Genomic DNA, 15,287 nt, shown 5'->3' with positions numbered 1-15,287 from the left:
GGTTAGGTCTCTTTGGTGAATTCTTGATCAGTGTTATTATGTCACGCCTGAAGAACAACTACAAAAGAAACCCGATTAGCACTTTTTAACACCTCTTGGACGGCCGGTGTCTCTCAAGACAGACTGTTGCCTGAGGAACAACAGGGGAGGCGCTGTTTTCCCGAATATTTGACGATGGGATTCTCAGATTGCCGGCGGAGAGGTCCAAAATGTTCGGAATTCCCAGAAAATATGTAAATGTAAATGTAAAATGTCCACGAAAATCTTCATGGGGGCCGAAAGGGGCCCTAGGATTCTTCATGGGGGCCATGGCCACGTGGCCCCCACAGACTCTACGTCGCTGTCAGGAGCGGCGCTCCGGCTCCAACCAGAGGAGCCGAGCGAAGGGGTCAAGGGGGGGGCCCTGCTCGGGAGGGCCAGGATGAAGCCACGGGAGAGTTTCCGCCCGCCCGCCATGATGCAAACAAAACCGCAGGGTCCCCTCCAGCCGTACCCCGACACCCCCCGCTATCAAACATTCAAGACGGCTTCTTCTACCCCCGTCGCCAAGCGTCTCCTACTCGTGGTTTGGCTTCTTCTTTTTCTTCTGCCTTTGTTGTCTCTTCGGAGAGCTCATCAAAAATGTACACTGAAGTGAGGAGAATCCAGGCCAGAGCAGTGACGGGGCCGGGGCGAAGGCTTGCGCTCTGCAGATAAGGATGCCACCGCTGTGCAGTCTGTCAGCTTCTTCTCTCTCTCTCTCTCTGTGGGTTTCTGTCTGTTCCGCAATGTTTTGGCAAGAGAACTTACTTCACGGTGTTTCAGATGTACTGTGTTTTTTTTTTACATGAGACGGTGTTGGGTATTTCCACTAACTTACAGTCACTTGGAAGCAGCCGAAGCTACATTACTGACTGACATCCATACCGACTCAGTCTGGCGCTTGTATTAGATTACCTGTGAGGGGATATTGGTCTTTTATCTCATTTTGAAAATGCAGCATTTCTGTATCAAGGCTTTAAATAAGAACCCATCTGTAACCACGTAAGTCCTATTTTTTTTTTTTTTTACAAAAAAATGCATCTGCAACTATTTTTTGAAATATTTGTTACATTTTCAAATATGACGACATGCCCGAAATAGGGATGCAAGAGGCTGAAGTTGTTAAGGTACCAGGGGATTTATCTATGGCCAGCCCAAACAAACTCTCTAAAGCAGGAATGAACAATGCGCGGAGAAACGTCTACATAACCCCAAGAGGCACGATGAAGACACTTTGCTCTCACCTTGACACCTTTGTTCCCTATACCAGCTCACACACACCGTGGGCCCGCGGAGACGCAGCCAGCCACCACGGACGCACATTGACTCACCACGGTAACAATGAGAAAGTGCTGAAAGGTCAATCGCTATATTAAGTGTCGTGAGTGACGGAAAGGAGAGGAATTGTATAGAGTGGCCGGCCGGGCGCTATACGACAGATCATCTTAACTGTTGTCTCCTAATGGGGTATAATCAGGGAATGAAGTATGACAGAGGGAGTGAGCTCTGCACAGAGGCCACGTACCGCACGCTACTAGCGCTGCCATTATACAGTATAATGGTCATGACCCCTATTGTGCTGTTATAATTATTCTCATGTACATACCTGTTAGCGCATAATTACACCTTTGCTTATAGATTATATATTTTTTTTTACCGTACTCTCTTCTTTTGATCTGTATTCTTATACCCTTTCCTTAACCCATTCTGACCTGAGATCAGATTCATACGAAAGTTTCCGCACTGGACACACACTGGTCTGATGAACCCATTCTGACCTGAGATCAGATTCTATAAAAATGTCAGTCGTTCTTCGATTTTTCAAAAATAGCAGACCTACAAGCTCGTAGCGCGCCACTCGGTGGCGCGCTATGAGCTTGTAGATCTGCTATTTTTCAATAGCTAAAGCATAACATGATGCTGACACCAAAATGGGTGCCCGTTCAGAATGGGTTAAAGGTGCAAATGATGAAGCAAAAAATAATCTGTATTATTGTCCAGGACTCGCAAACAAATATCTGTGAGACGCTTTTTGTCGAATTGTCACCACAGTTAAAATCTTCATCATGCATCGAGGCGCCAAAATCACCTATTCTGATGAAAAGCCTAGACGAAGATGAAAGAAATCACACCCGCGTGAAGTTAGGGGCGCTAATATATCTAACTCATGTTGATTTAATAGGTGATGTAATGGTGATGTAAAACAAACGGTGCCAACACAAACCATTAACCATACAGACACAATATGACAGGCTTTTTTTTAAAGTAATTAAGGCTACCAATTTGGGACTTTGAAAATGGTCACCCCCCTAAGCGACTGGACCTGACCAGACAGCCTGTCTCAGTCTCAGTCCCTCCACCCCCCTCACCACGACCCTCTGTCACTTCCTCATCTACCGTCGGCTCACATTTCGTCCTATCACGCGGATAGCCTCACATATGGCCAGGGGGGGGGGGGGGGGGGGCACTTTATTAATATTCAGCAGTGACTCTGTAGCGTAGCGTTTGGCAGCAGCGTGGCCGTGAGAACACTAGACCTGAGTGGAGCTATGGGAATCCAACACACGCATTGGAGGGGAAAAAAAGTCATCACAACCACAACAACTGGTTAACAAAAAGACACAAATGTTGAGAGTTAAATTCAACGCCGCGTGAGATGGCTATAGGTAGCTGGAAGCCTTTAGTGGACCATGGTGGCTCTCAAATGTTCTCATTTAGAGGTCCCCCAAATTGATACATTTGGGGGTCAAGATTGACTGATGATTAAAAGATCTGACCCGTCTGAAGTGAGTGGTGCAAAAAAACTCAGCTTCCCATCATGCACCTGTGCACAGTGTGAAGCTGAACAGGACAACATCTTTGTCACCTGTTGTTGGTATACCCTAAACATGTATATATTAAATACAGACCACTCAAAAATCACACCTGTGTGAAGTGAAGGGCGCTCTTATAATTGTACACCATCATGCCGTATAATAGACACTATGCCTATTTGCTCAGACACTATATGACGTAAAATTCTCCATTCATTGTCAATGGGGAATTTAATGTTTAAGACCAAGTTTGTGTAACCAAAAGCTGGATGTAGGAGGGGCTAGCGCGGCTCAAAAATAGCGTTTGTACAGTATATCGGCTATTTTCGAATGGCTGGCTCAAGTACCCCCAAGTAAGGCCCTCGTGGCCCACGTTGAGAGGGGAACTAGACCCCGCTCTTTCTCGCTGCCCTGTGTTGTCAAATCAACCAGAAATGCCTATTTTTTTTTAAAGGCATAAATCCATCAGTCACCAGCAGCAGTGCTAATGTGGCTCATGGCAAATCGCCCTGAGGGCAGCTAGCCTCAGTGAACTGATCAATAGTTGAACTCACTGTTGTCCTTCCAACCCATTGAACTGCACATCAGAATAATAACTCAAAACGCCGGTCGATGACTGACAAGTGTCTATGGGTTGAGCAGGCGAGAAATCGATTAGTATTCAAATCCATCGTTGACGTATGTACAATTGTACATGCATACAGCCCCCCACTGCCCGGTGTTCAGACCCTTGTATCTTGTGTTTATAATAGCCTTTTAAACAAGCCGCCCGTCCCGTGGACTGTATCCCGGGCGTACCGAGGGGCCACACATTTTCATCTGTATTATTTCTTTCTCCACCGCCTCTCTTGGACGTGTTCCAACGAGAGCAGCTTCGAGAGGCCAATATGTGCTGACAAAAAGGTTTGGGAAGTTGTTCTCTCTCTGGGTACTTGAGGGAGCGTTCGACATTTTGTGCGTGCGTGCGTGCGTGCCGCAGCTCCTTTTTAATGGCTCGCTCGGCGTTTGTCGTTTTTCGTGTCGCCGGGCCGTCCCTCTAACGGCGGGCCCCCACGGAGGACCTTCCAGACACTCTCAGTGGAGAAGGGATGGCGGGGGTAGTGTGTGTGTGTGTGTGTGTGGGGGGGGGGGGGGGGGGCATGGAAAAGGGGACAGCTGGCTGTCTCTCCCAGCGAGAGAGAGAGAGAGAGAGAGAGAGAGAGAGAGAGAGAGAGAGAGAGAGAAAGTCTTGGAGAGAGATAGAGACTGAGAGAGGGGGTTGTTGTTTGTAAGAGGGTGGGGGTTGTGTGTGTGTGTGTGCGTGCTTGTATCACTATACTTGTGAGGGCCAAATGTGCCTCAAAAGTCATATAGTAGAATTAGAATATGGACATTGTGAAGACAATATTCCCTGGTCCTGGAGAAACAGTTGCTTTATGGTTAAAAGAAGGATTCAGTCGTTCGGAAAACAGCACATCTTCAAGCTCACATCGTTGTGAGCTCGTAGATGTGCTGTTTCCCGGCTCTTTTCAATACTGTCCTAAAATGTAGTTGTCCTCACAAGTATAGCAATGTGTGTGTGTGTGTGTGTGTGTGTGTGTGTGTGTGTGTGTGTGTGTGTGTGTGTGTGTGTGTGTGTGTGTGTGTGTGTGTGTGTGTGTGTGTGTGTGTGTGTGTGTGTGTGTGTGTGTGTGTGTGTGTGTGTGTGTGTGTGTGTGTGTGTGTGTGTGTGTGTACAGAAGGGTTTGGGGTTTGTGCTGGAGGCCAGCAGATGGACCCCCGCTAACAATAGCCCTAGACAGATGCAGCCACAAAGAACGGCGACCGTCCGGCTCAAGCAAACACAAAACACACTGCGCGTGCGCACGCACACACAACCTTACAGCACACAATAAAGCTCCGGAGGAACACACACATGCAACACGTACAAGCTCGCCAAACAAACACACAAACAACAGCCTGTGGTGGTGAAAAACTAAGGAAGGAAGTTTGGGTTAGTTAGTTAAGTGAACAGGGGTTAGTTAAGTGTCTTCAGTTTTCAGCAGTGGTGGAAAGTAACAAAGTGCATGAACTCATTACCTGCCAGAGTTTCTCTAGAACAGTCTGCACACACTTCCAGGTGTTTTTGAGCATTCTTTACCAATCTTTCAAGACCCATGGCCACAGAGTATTTTGTTCTATGACGATGTAAACGCAGAATATCGAGAGTATCTACTTTCATCGGGGGAAATAAGATTGTTTCCACGATGTTCAGTTCTTTAGTTATTGGCAGTTGAATATAGCTTAGACGTAAAAGTACCTCTCAATTATACTCACTCAAGTACTTGAGTAAATACTTAGTTACTTTAGTTTTCACCACCGGAAGTGGAAACCATTAACCCATTCTGAACGGGCACACATTTTGGTGTCGGCATCATATTATGCTTTAGCTATTTAAAAATAGCAGATCTACAAGCTCATATCGCGCCACCGAGTGGCGCGATACGAGCTTGTAGGTCTGCTATTTTTGAAAAATCGAAGACACTTTTAGAATCTGATCTCAGGTCAGAATGGGTTAATAATGAAACTGTCAGGATGTAATACACATTTTTAGAATCTGATCTCAGGTCAGAATGGTTTGGTCTGTCACACACTAGCTTACTGACTGTTTGGTCTATCACACACAAACCACTAGCTTACTGAAGGTTTGGTCAGTTTACACAAGAGAGGTGTCAGGTCTATAAAAACAAGCCGAAAAGAAGCGACTAGTACATGCACACACACACACACACACACACACACACACACACACACACACACACACACACACACACACACGTTGAGGGGGTCCCTGGCACAAAATATTTTCAGATGTGGGTCAAATATGAATACATTGCTTCAGAACCAACTATTTTCTAAAACATTAGGAAGGAAGCCCAAATAAGCAAAGCACACTTTAGAAACATAACACCCTGAAAAGTGCAACCCCGCAACTACAAGTGATTTGCTTTAAACAGCCAAGTCGCGCTCTCAATGAGCAGACTTGGCCACGGCTAGCATACTGAGCCAGAAGGCTAATGACATGGTCAGACAAACTCTAACATTCTGCTTCAATGTGTTGCACTGCATACAAGTCAACTATTTAGATCAGTGGTTTTCAACCAGTAGTCCGTGGACCACCAGTGGTCCTTGAGGGTGTTCCAGGTGGTCCCCAGCTAAATGACAGAGAATTGGTAAGCAAATGGACCCTTATATATCTTATACCCTTATCTTTAACTCTTGAGAGTGTACTATGAAACCAAATGGACCCTTATGGGTCCACTTTGGTTAACTATTGTTAAACAAGAAGTCTACACAATTTGAGAATGAAGAACAACATATTCTAATATAATATTAAGTTTTGGCTAAATCTCATCAAATGGTGGTCCGTGGCTCAAATGCTGAAGAAATAATGGGCCTTGATATGAAAATAGTTTAAAACCAGATTAGATGTTTTGTTTGTAAACTGTAAAAGAAGGGGAAAAAGTGAACAATAATGTAAAAAGCCACCTCTTCTAACTGACTTTAAACACTTTTTTTTTGTCACCAGTGTCTGACACAGGCACCACAGATGCTCGTAGAGTTAATACATACCGTTTCTGAAAACATGGTTGCTTTCCAAAATGTCCTAGGCACTATAGGGCCCCGCGGCACTCGGTAGGGTTTTGTTTCTATAACTGAATTATGGGAATCACATTTCAGAATAGCAGGAACAGACAATGGAGCTAAAAAAAAGAAGAAAAAAAAGAAAAGAAAATGTTACACTTATGTACCTGCACACAGTAGTAGTAGTAGTAGTAGTAACAGCTCAACTACTAAAATGGATGTTGCAGTGTGATGTTGCAAGTTTTTAAGCTTTCTGGGATGAATACAATGTCTTCCCCCTCCCAGAACCAGAGGAGGAGTGTTGATGCTGGATCAGCCAAGCATGGATCTCCTTACTGTCAATAGGACAATCTAGTCTCCATAGATATTTGAGAACTTCCTGCAGTAGCCCCCGGGTGGTGATGGGGGACAAAGGAAGTTAGCCCACCCCACTCCCCCCTTCTTTGAGGAGACCCCGGGGTGGAGGGAGGAGACAAGGACCCCCCCCCCCCCCCCCCCCACCTCCACAAGAGAAGATTTGTCAAAAGAAAAAAATCAAAGATGTGATGCCTTGTGAGCTTGTAAGATGAATAAAATAGGGCTTATGTGTTTGGACTGCTCCTCCTTTTTGAGCGATGCCAGCCGCTCCAATGACTATGTCTGTCTGTCTGTCTGTCTGTCTGTTTGGGGTATGAACAGCTGCACTAGCGCTCGGTGACCTACCTTTAAGTGGCGCTGTTGAGCTTCAAAGTACTCATTATACAGAATGTCCCATTTCACAAGTTTTCAAATAAATAAAATGTATAAGTCTTCTAAAATAGCAGATCTTCAAGCTCACAGTGCGTTGCATCGTTTTTCAAATAATTGTAGTGGAGTAAAAGTACAATATTGTCTCTGAGATGTAGTGGAGTAGAAAGTAGAAGTACAGAAAACTGGAAATACTCCATGTAAAATCAAAATACCTAAATAATGTACTTGTACATACACAGTACTTGAGCAAATACATTTTGTTAATTTACACCGCTGAATTACAATAACCTCTTCACTTTGTAGAGCTCTACTATATGTACACGGAAGGCAGAAGGCGTGCGCCGATCTGCCAAAGAGAGATAGTCCAGCTAATGAACTCCTGCCTCTGGGCTGTTTTTAAAATTAGGACCAAACACGGCTCAGGCACCGTTGCTCAAGGTGAAAGCCTGATGCAAATGAGGCTGCGGGCATCGCTTTTGTCCAAATCGAGCGGGGGCCGCGGTTAACCAAGTGTCGACGCCCGGTCTTTGGCATGCCGCGTGTAATTAAGCACCGTCCGTGCCGGAGTGCAGATAGGGGGAGATGAGGGGGAAGAGTGGACGTGCATGGAAGGGAAAGGACCTTGTGTGCCAAGCCGTGAAGGCAGCCCCAACGCCCAGATAACTATCCACCAATGTGTCCCACAACACTCCAGACCGGGTCCTCTGTCTTCATCAGGGACTAAAGGCCCCCCATCTGAACTCTGCTGTCATACATGTTATTGTGCAGGTTCTCTCTTTCTTTCTTTCTTTCTTTCAGCTCAGCTCAGCCGCTGGGCCACTGAGTGGTATCTCAGTGGCCTGCCAGCTAAGAGCAAACAATCGCAACACACAAACAGTTGGTGCTTGCAGAGAATGTGAAAGTGCTTGTTGTTGTTGCTTCCCTCATTGTGGAAACAGAGCAGCATTGTGTAGTATTGCTGATGCTGTGCTCCAGCCTCTCCCTCTGCCTGTCTGCCTGGCCTCTTCCCCTCTCTCTTACTCTCATTGTCACTCTCCTCAAAGCTAGTCCACTTAAAAAAGCTAGCACGCTGCTATGCATGCCCGCTGTGTCTGAAGCAACCCCGCATCCCAATTAAATCTGCACCTATCGAGAGGGACTTGATCACTTTTCTGCAGTGTGGCCTCCGCTGTCATCTCTCCTCGCGTGCTGCTGTCCCTTAAGCCTTGCCAAGTGTGACGCCTTTCAATAGCAGTGTATTTGGCTAGAGCCTGCGGGCAAATATTGACACAGTGGATTTGAATGAAAAAAACTCAATTTCTGTAGCAGTGGGCGTCATCATCATGCAGCCTAGTGAAGAGCTCTCTCTCTCTCTCTCTATCTTATGAAGAGAAAGTTGTGCATATTCTGTCAGAAATAGTTACACATCCATACAGGAGAGGTTAGCTTGGTATAAACTTTTGAAAGTTGACAGCAGTATGTCAATGTTCTCTCTGGTGGTAGAAGGCCTGGTCAATGGTCTACTGCAGCTACTGGCATGCACCACACAGGTCAATGGAAGCTACTGCAGCTACTGGCATGCACCACACAGGTCAATGGAAGCTACTGCAGCTACTGGCATGCACCACACAGGTCAATGGAAGCTATACTGCAGCTACTGGCATGCGCCACACCGGGGACCTTGCTGATGGAAATTGCTGAAGCATGTGGCACTTGCCAGGCTGTGAGGAATGAATGGCAAGGGCGGCCAATTCTCTCTCATTTGTATTTGTACGTATGTACGTCCGTCCGTCCCCCCCCCCCCCCCGTCGTCCCCCTGTCCAAACCCTCCCCACCGCCATGGCATCGCCATGAACTGAACTTGGTTCAAAAACCATCAATTCCTCACTTAAATGCCAATTACAGTCTTTTCAAACGCCGGCCTCACTCTCCCTTTTTGCTCACTTTCTTTCTTTCTCTCTCTCTCTCTCTCTCTCTCTCTCTCTCTCTCTCTCAGACTCGTCTGTGTTACTCCCTCGCTCAATTTCTCTCCTCTTTTCCATTCACACGCTGGGGCGCAATTCCGTATCACAATGGCAAGTCCTGACTGAATGGCGGAACACATTTCACCGGAGAGGCGATTGAGTCTGTCAACCACCAAAGCTAAATAGACGTTGGTCGGCCCTGGTGAAGCGATTCTGTCTGCGAGTCGTCTCTCTCTCTCTCTCTCTCTCTTTTTCTCTCTGTCTCTCTCTGCCTGCCGACCAGCTCATGATTTGGTCATCCGGCCAATTACCTCGCCCCTTTAACGGCCCGCGGACAGCAGTCCCCATTAAAACAGACCCCGACTCTTTTTCTGCACCATTATTGCCTATCCGCAATCACTTCAAATTAGATCTACAAGTCAATACGTGAAGTCAATATTTAATTTGCGCGTAGCAGGTGGTGATTTAGTCTGGGCCACGCTGGATCCTTGGTGTGTGTGTGTGTGTGTGTGTGTGTGTGTGTGTGTGTGTGTGTTTGCTCAAGACCTAAAAGAAAAATCAGTTTGCCTGGGACCCAAACTAGTGAAAATAGCAGAACAACACGCTCCACAATGTGAGCATGTACAGTAGATCAGCTATTTTCAATATATATATACTGTATATATATTTATTTATTTTTTATGTAAGAAAATACATTTTGATTTGTACTTGACTTGTCTTGACCCATAAATATTGGTCAGTGACCCACAAATGGGTCCCGACCCACTGTTTGGGAAACGGTGGGGTAGGTAAAGGACAGCTAGCACATTAAAGAGAAGCCCCTCCCGCAGGGCAGCTGAATAGTATTCACTCTTAAGTATACTGTCCTTGAATATTTACAAAAACAAATAGGTACTTGGAGACGCCGAGTGTTTCCATTTTTCAATGCTTTTATACTTCCACTCCACTGCACCTCAAAGGCAAACTTTGTGCTATTCACTTCATTGCATTTATTCAAATAGTAAGATAAATCTATGAAAATCTGGGAACTAAATCGTTACCAAGAAATGTCTTCACCAATGTGTTTCTAAATGTGTCTAATAACTAAAAGTAACTAAATACTAAAAGTTTGAAATTCAACTCCTGTGGGAAATTGAGTTATTAGCATAATATGTGACCATACCCGGCCATAACATCCTATATAAGGCCAAAAAGTCCATATTTAATCATTCTTTCAGTAGCATGTGACATGAAACTAGGGTGTTTTCATGATTCTGAATCCATTCCAAGCATTAGTTTTGCACAAAAAACACTCCTTGGGCTAAATTAGGCCATATCCACTTGACCAAATGTGCTGACCTCATCACATTTGTGATGACTGCTATGGCCGTTTTCCTCCCAAGGAGTGTTTTTTGTGCAAAACTAATGCTTGGAATGGATTCAGAATCATGAAAACACCCTAGTTTCATATGTCACATGCTACTGAAAGAATGATTACATTTTGACTTTTTGGCCTTACATAGGATGTTATGGGTATGGTCACATATTATGCTAATAACTCAATTTCCCACAGGAGTTGAATTTCAAACTTTTAGTACATGTTATTAGACACATTTAGAAACACATTGGTGAAGAAATTTCTTGGTAACGATTTAGTTCCCAGATTAGTCAAATAGTAAAATGCCCTTACTAAAAAACTTTATTTACCACTAGGGTGATACTTTAGCGATTAGCGATTTTTACATTGTTTACAATGGCGAATTTGCCGGAGGAACAAGCCGTGGGCTGTTGTTGTGATCGCCGCTATGGAATACTTTTCTACACTACAACAAGTGATTACACCGCTTTGAAGTGGATTTTCATGACAAGCAACTCAGCGGTCGGTGCAGTGGCTGTTCAAGGGTAACTCTATACAGGCAGTCTATAGGCTATTAGACCGCCGTACATTGGCGGCATTCATTATTTAACTTGAAAGTCCTTTTGTCCAGAAAGTCAGGATTAGGAAGTAAAAAATCATGTAACATGTCCCGCGATTGTCATTTAATCCACCCAAAACAAGTCCAATGCAAACCAAGCTTGTTTTTGGCCAAAAAGAAGAATCAGAGATATTTACGTTCTAAGAAGCTGTGTCCTCGTGTAAAGCATAAGCCTTTATTTTTTTTCCATTTCCGGTTTGAACCGTTTCCCCCCCCCCCCCCCGGATGGAAACGGGACTGTTTTGAGGGGGAAACTGGGCGCAGCTGATCGCCGTAATCAATTGTTATTAAAAAAGGCGTGATAAGGCGTCATTGGCGCTGAGGTACATATGAAAATATCGTCAAAAGGCGAACTTGGAGTTAAGTAAAAAGTAGGCTACCTTGTTATGAAGGACAGGAGTGTTATTCCACTCTCCTGCCTTAACCCATTACGACCTTGGGCCGATAATAAAAATTATGTCTTCTAAATCCTAACTTTTCTGAAAGAACTTGTGCTGTTTTATCAGTGGTTCTCAATCGTTTTCATGTCAAGGACCCCCAAAATCATAGGTATTTGGTCGAGGACCCCCATCTCAAAATATTTTGTTCGCTTTGAAAGTTGGTATATATAGCAGATCTACAAGGTCATAGTGACATGCTTGTATACCTTTTTATAATTTTTTTAATAACCAAAGAAATCTAAAATGGGCACAAACGCTTTCCCGGTTTTGATGGGTTAAGAAACGCTTTCCATAGAAATAATTTAACAACCTTACTCCGTGTGTTCCATTATGCTTGTTCAGAATTGATCCCACTCTTTAGGTGCATGTAATTATGCCTTGGGGACGTAACAAAGGAAGGTGCTCGGCAGAACATCCTTCATTTCTTGGCAATGAGCGGACCTTGACGCAGCTTGTGTGAGCCGACAGTTGTACAAACGAAGTGGAAGAAGTACTCGGATTATATATATTTATATTTGTAGATCAGCTCTTTTTGAACAGCTGAAGTATAAAACGCAACTTAACCCATTCTGACCTGAGATCAGATTCTAAAAATGTCTATTACATCCTGACAGTTTCATTATGAACCCATTCTGACCTGAGATCAGATTCTAAAAGTGTCTTCGATTTAAAAAAAATAGCAGACCTACAAGCTCGTATCGCGCCACTCGGTGGCGCGATATGAGCTTGTAGATCTGCTATTTTTCAATAGCTAAAGCATAACATGATGCCAACACCAAAATGGGTGCCCGGTCAGAATAGGTTAAAGGGGAATACCGCACTAACTTTCAACATGAACTATTTCCACAACTCTATAAATTATATTAATGACATAGCTCAATGTTAAAAATGAGTGCTATTCCCACACATTTATTTTCAGCTTCTCCGGATGAATTTAAGTTGAGAAGAGAAAAAAAAACAGATTTAGCTCTTAAAGTGACAGAATTCTGGCTGAATACATAGCCCCTGGAACGACTGCATACAAATGACCCAGGCAGGCAAACTCATTTTAGCAGGTAAACTTGCCCGTTATAACGGAACGTTACACATCATTCTCAAATTACCGCATATACCGATGCCTCGCCAGAATTGACCATTTGTCAGCCTTCTGATTGGTCCCTGACTGACTAACCAGCAGGTTCTTTCTGCCTTGGTGCCCTGGTTCCGCCTTGTTTATGTTGAATTTGCTAAAACATCTTTTTTGAAAACAAACATGATATGCCCAGTCACCATGCTGCACACTGTGATGTTCCTTTTTAATGACACCACGTTTAAAATAGCAATTGAGTGCACAGAATATCAATACGAAGCAACTGAAAAACACGTTATTTCAATGGTAGTGGATGGAGAGAATGGATTTTTGTCCAACCACGAAAAGGCAACCAATGGGTGCGAAGAGGGGCACAACCACAGGCGGGACTTGACAAAGGGTGAATTATCCACCCATCACAAAGTTCATTAGATTATTTTTTTAATAGTTCTAAATGGACCCTGACGGGTCCATTTGGTTCCATTTGTACACTTTCAGAGTTAAATTAGGTTTCATTTTACAATATGTATTAGGGTCCCAGAGATAGAAATGCCATTAAATAGGGAGTCGTAGCCTAATTCAGGTCATACCGGGCCCTAGAGTAAAAATCGTAAAAAATCTTCTCTTATGGGGGTCCTTGGCATGTATTTTCAAATGGGGGGGGGGGGGGGGGGGGGGGCTAATGAGTATAATTTTGGGGGTCCTTGACATGAAAAAGTTTGGGAACCATTGGCCTAGGGTGCTGGGACCACCACGCCGGCGTCCTGGACCATATCTCAACTTTTTATTTCGGAAACTAATGCCCTACTTCATCATGCAAAGACTGTCGCACAATACCAGCGAAAATAGACACGACCCATGTCACATACAAAATAGCCAACCTTTTTAAATTGGCTATATTGTAAATGTCCCTGTTTTAAACTTTTGAGCTTGCAGATCTGCTACGTTTGTTGCTTTTGTGTGACCCTGTGGTATGATCAAGCGGGGCGTTCATTTACCAAAGTTAAAATATGGAGATAAGAGGTTTCTATCTGCCCGACAGACAGCAACATAATATAAAAGTTATGCATTGCATGCTCTGCTAGGGGGAAGAAATATACAACCTCTGGACACAAATAAATCGACTGGCGCTCCATAATGAATCGCAGCTCTGAAATTAAAGTGACGCGTAATGAATCTGTGGCTGTCCTTTTTTTTTCTTTTTTGTTGTCTTCTCAGCGTTTTACTGCAGTCACAGACGCACAGACCGCCACAATAGAACGCGACACAGAGGAGCCGCGCCCCTGCAGAGCCCCCCCCCCCCCCACTCCAACGTACATCTAACTATACATGCGCCACGTCTCTGTGTGCGTGTGCGTACGGTTGTAATGCACATAACTCGAGAACCGTTCCACACCCTCGCAGGGCGTGCAGTGCCCGGCCTTGAGTCGGTGGCATACACTGTTGTCCAGAAACACCACAAAAGGCTCTGGTCATGCTCTGCCAGTGGACCTAATGAGCCAAAGTCCCTCACCTGAGCAATTTCCAGCCTCTGCCTCAGCCAATTGATTGCCATGGCAACCCCACACCTTCCAATTGATTACTTAACCAGTCCACTGTTCACAGTCAGTTTGCAGTTTGCACTCTTCAGGCACAGGCAGATACAGGAGATATCCATATACAGTATGGGCACAAAAGGGACACAGACAGATAGTTAAAAGGGGTGCTATATGACAAGTTGACGGGTATTATTACAGTAGGTTCCCAAGTTACATCGTTCTCAAGAAGGCCAGTGGCCGACGGGCACGTACAGGTCTAGTTTAAGAAAAAGGAAATAGGCCTGGCCGGTTAGCTCAACCGTCTGGGCACCTAGGCTGCCAAACCACCCGGACGGCGTGCCGCGGGTTCGACTCCCGAGCCCGACGGCCTTTTCCCGCGTGTCACTCCCCATCTCTCTCCCCCTTTCCTGTCTGCTTACTGTTCCAATTATTATTAATTACATTATTATTATTATTTATTTCTTTATCCTCTACCTTTCCAATTGGCTCCACAGTTGGCGCCCTCAGACATGCCACCCTCGGGGGCCGCCTCCCCCACCTTGAAAAGCTGTTCGTCTAGACTGGAGACTATTCCCAGTGCAATCTGTACAACCATGTCGTGGGAGGAACATTTCGGAGCTAAACGGTGCTTGAGGTTCTTTGTTTTCCTGTGTTTCTATAAACGGTTGATTTACTTTACTCTGCACTGCAAAGTTTATTTTTCGCCCCCCTCTTTCTCTGTCTCCATCTGATCCACTTCGCGCTGCAGTGGGTTTCTTTATCCCGATACACACACACATGCACACGCACACACACACACACACACACACACGCTGTGCTTTAACGAACGAACGCACAAAAACAAAACAACAGGAATCCTCGGGAGGGACAGCTGTTGTTTTATCACAGCTGGTCGCCAGAGCTTCGCCGTTAGGACGAAGATCTGTGTCTATTTGTCACCGGTAATCTAATGGATATATTTATGCAGAAAGAGTCTCAGGGACCCGTGTAATAAAATAGGGAGTTTTGGAATCTTACTATCGTTTTCATTCCAGCAAGTTGGATTGGCATAGGGTGTGCGCCCAAATGTACATACTACATACGAGAAAGAGAGAGAGATAGTCTGATAGATAAATTGAGCCGACTTCATTTTGTATGCATTGCTTTCCACACTGGGGAAATGTATAAGCGGAGCGC

General features: G+C 44.8%; 2 protein-coding genes across 2 annotated transcripts in view; one reads left to right on the top strand and one right to left on the bottom strand.

Annotated features, from left to right (window-relative positions):
- The window catches only part of LOC310853470 (rho GTPase-activating protein 8-like), a 109,873-nt gene extending 98,244 nt beyond the window's left edge, over window positions 1-11,629 (top strand). The window contains exon 14 of the transcript XR_014568798.1: window positions 11,614-11,629. The gene's annotated coding sequence lies outside the window, so the exon portion shown is untranslated. The remainder of the gene's footprint in view (window positions 1-11,613) is intronic.
- phf21b (PHD finger protein 21B) overlaps window positions 1-15,287 on the bottom strand; it is a gene marked incomplete at both ends in the record, with an annotated part of 123,838 nt that overhangs the window by 60,384 nt on the left and 48,167 nt on the right. The gene's annotated exons all lie outside the window — the stretch shown is intronic.

This window comes from Protomyctophum parallelum (assembly GCF_964188405.1).
Source record: "Protomyctophum parallelum genome assembly, chromosome: 22".
Lineage (NCBI taxonomy): Eukaryota > Metazoa > Chordata > Actinopteri > Myctophiformes > Myctophidae > Protomyctophum > Protomyctophum parallelum.
Note: the sequence above shows the minus strand (reverse complement) of the source record. Positions and strands in the feature narration are given on the sequence as shown.